The following is a 3549-nucleotide window of genomic DNA, read 5'->3' as shown; positions in this document are numbered from 1 at the left end:
CAAGCTGAATCCTTGGGTTCCTTTAAATCAGAGCTAGATAAGATTTTAACAACTCTGAGCTATTAGTTAAGTTCTCCCCAAGCGAGCTCGATGGGCCGAATGGCCTCCTCTCGTTTGTATAGTTCTTATGTTCTTATGTTCTTATGTTCTTAAGGCAAAGACCCCACAGACTGTTCCAGCTATCACCCATTATTCTTGATGAATTCCGATGTTAAGCTGCTCACTAAGGTGCTTGCTCATCAGCTGTAGGCGGTGATTTCTAAATTGATTCACCTGGACTAAACAAACACCAAAGCCAAATAACCAAAACCGAATCGAAATCCAAAAGCGTGAGACTCGAGAGCCAAAAATAGGTCGTAACAGTAGGTCAGAAATACAGTAAGCAAACACAAAAGCAAAGACAGAAAGCACGAGCAAAAAGATATCAAATGGGGTGGTGAGGTGTCTTTTATAGTCAATGACTGAAGAGGCAGGAAATGGGAACAAGGCGACAAAAAACCAGTTCATCCAGTTTTCACACTGCTTTCATGGTGAGAAGTGGAAAATGTGGATCCGGATCAGCAGACTTGCAGAACGGGATCTCAAAGGGAAAAATGAATACATGCACATACACATGCCGACGTAACAGCAGAAAGACCAACAAACAGGCACCAGCTCAAGACAGCTGGCAAGGTATCACTAGGGAGGAGACCCAGCATTGGGTTCCAACCTTCAGGCTGTCACTGACTGCAAGGATTTTTAAAAATGTGCCAATTGTACTTAAAAGAGCAAATTACATAAAATGATAGATAAGATAGAGTATTGCAGCTTTGCTTTTCAGGAAACATCTTCATTTATTTAAAATTTATTCCCATTATAACCACATTTTTTTTTACAGGTCTCTTCCAAGCTGTGAGAGCCTTGATGATAGTTGGAGTTGTTCTTGCAGGAATAGCAGCCCTTATAGCCATTTTTGCTTTGAAGTGTATTAAAATGGGTGGTATGGAAGACACAGTCAAGGCTAACTTGACACTAACATCTGGAATCATGTTTATTCTCTCAGGTAGAGTAATTTCTGTCTTTAACCTATTGTAACCCAAAGTCTTACCATTTTTAAATGAATAGTCTATTTCTTTCAGGCATTTGTACAATTGCTGGAGTTTCAGTCTTCGCTAATTTCGTTGTGAGCAGTTTTATGATGACCACCTTCAGCACTACAGAATTTGGAGGAATGGGCTCAATGGCAGGAATGGGAATTGGAGGAATTGGGGCACCACTAACTCCTAGGTAAAAGAAAATTCCATATTTTGAACATTGTTTTCCTACGGAGACTTAGTGACTCTGAATAAAACCATCATATTTGTTGCTATCTATGCTTTACATGTACTGCTTATAAAATATGATGCTATAATGTATGAAATGCTTGTGACAAAGTTTGTCCAGAGTCCTATAAGGTACATTCAACAAGAAGTGTGGTTCAGCACATAGGATTTACAGTACAGAATTTAGAGATCAGTGGTCATTGTTGACACACCACAGGACACAATGCACAACAACAAAATGTGTCCTCTGCATTTAACCCATATGTGACGTTGTGACATAGCAGAGGGCAGCTAATTAAGCCGCGGGGGTGCAGTGCTTGGGGGCGGTACCTTGCTCAGGGTACCTCAGTGGTGCCTTGCTGGTCGGGGATTTAAATCTGCAATCTTTCAATTACAAGTGCACTTCCCTAACCATTAAACCACCACTGCAAACAGAACCAATACATATATACATGCATGGCTTAGTGTACTAAAGATGTCATCTAAGTCTGTTTAAGTAATGTGATACTGTAGATATTTTAGATTATTATATAGTGTTTCTCTTGTTTCAGGTACACTTTTGGACCTGCCCTTTTTGTAGGCTGGGTGGCAGGGGGCATCTTAACAGTGGGTGGAGTTATGATGTGTGTGGCTTGTAAGGGACTTCAACCTGAAAAATCTCAGTAAGTTTTAGTTTGGTTTATGTACATTTGAGGAATAAGTTCTCTGTAATTCTATTCAGCTAAATTAAGATGTAAAAACGTTAAACCACATAGATTAAAGATAAATGTTATTTTAAATGATTTCCTTAAATGTATCCAAGATCAGTTTTGATAGGATAAAATGTCATAATCTAATATCACTCCATTTTTGTCTCTGTTTTCTCCATTTTAATTCAGGTTCCATGCAGTGTCTTATAAAGCTCCCTCCCATAATACAATCTACAAATCAGAGGACAGACAAAGACAAATTTACAATGACTCCTACAAGGCTCGTAGTGAAGATGGCAGGAGATCAAACATGAAATATGACTATGTTTGAGCCTTTCAGTATCCATTATTAAACTTATGAAAATTTATACTAATAGCAGTAAGTGTAAATTGGCATTTGTTGTTCAAGAGAAAACTTTGATAATTGCTAGATAATGGAGGAAAAAGATTACATTACCATCTCAAATCATAACAGAATACTATCATGTTTTAGCGAGCAGTGAAAAATTGCGAAATATGTCAAAGGAGTTTTTTTTTGTTACATTTTACATTTACACATTTAATTCTGTTGTCGGTCTACCTTTCACCAATATCTATTACTTTCTGTACAAAACAGTAAAATATACATTTTATGTCATAGTGGTACTAAGACCTTTTGATGTGTAACCATTATACATTTATTACATAAATATAATAAACCTTTTTCTGCCTGACCTGTTCATGTGAAAGTCGTATTTCTTTTTCAAATGTTTAAGCAGATATTATGAGACACTTAAAAATTTCAAATCTTCGTGTAGTCACTATATTGTTCATACAGTGCAGGTGAACACTAGATTTCTCCTGAAAAGGCCATAATTTATTTGTGACTGGGCTGCTGGCTCCTCCCAGTGTTTGGATCACACATGTAGTGGTTAATTATTAGGGTATTTCCCATGGCCTATAAATAGTTTAGCATATCTGTCTTGGCATGCATCATGTATGGTCCCCACCTCCTCTTGTTGAAGTGCTTTGAAATTCGGTGTCAACAGTGTTCCTGTGGTTGACAGAGGCAATTTGTGTTGGTCAACCTTTACTTGCAGGCTGTGGATTGAGCATCAACCTCCTGCTCAGCCTGTTTCATCAGGCTTTTTCGTTACCTAGGTGAAAGCTGTGAGGGCTGTTTTGTTTTCCCCTGTTGAAACATGATTCATGGGGCAGGCTAATTAATGCCTTATATTTGTTCTTATATGGAGTAGTGAGTGTCAGCAGACATTGTCCTTTTTCTCCTTTTTCTTTTTGGTTGCTAAGTTTGTTTTTGTTTTTACTTATGTGGTATACATTTATATGCTGCCATCTGTGTGCGATTTCAGTCCTTTCAGCCAAGTTTTACTGACTACTTCTGTTTTTTGTAGCGGGTCAATGAAAACATTTTTTCTATCAAGGGACACAGGTCTCTTGTACTGTGAAACTAACTTGTGTGCCTAACAGACCCTCTAAGGTCTCATTACAGGCATCCAATGTCACATTGTAGGATCACACATGCACATATCACAGGGCCTGAATTCCAGGTGGCCTGAGAC

The 3549-nt window shown here is 38.2% G+C and overlaps 1 long non-coding RNA gene across 1 annotated transcript; it reads left to right on the top strand.

Annotated features, from left to right (window-relative positions):
* Positions 1–737: 737 nt before the first annotated feature.
* On the top strand, positions 738–2623 carry LOC140586889 (uncharacterized). Its single transcript, XR_011988682.1, has 4 exons — positions 738–1042; positions 1119–1266; positions 1853–1963; positions 2180–2623. It is a non-coding gene; the product is annotated as an uncharacterized lncRNA (long non-coding RNA).
* The last annotated feature ends 926 nt before the right edge of the window (positions 2624–3549 follow it).

The sequence above is a fragment of the Paramormyrops kingsleyae genome, unplaced genomic scaffold, assembly GCF_048594095.1.
Source record: "Paramormyrops kingsleyae isolate MSU_618 unplaced genomic scaffold, PKINGS_0.4 ups80, whole genome shotgun sequence".
Classification (NCBI taxonomy): Eukaryota; Metazoa; Chordata; class Actinopteri; order Osteoglossiformes; family Mormyridae; genus Paramormyrops; species Paramormyrops kingsleyae.
This window is presented reverse-complemented; position numbering and strand designations above follow the sequence as displayed.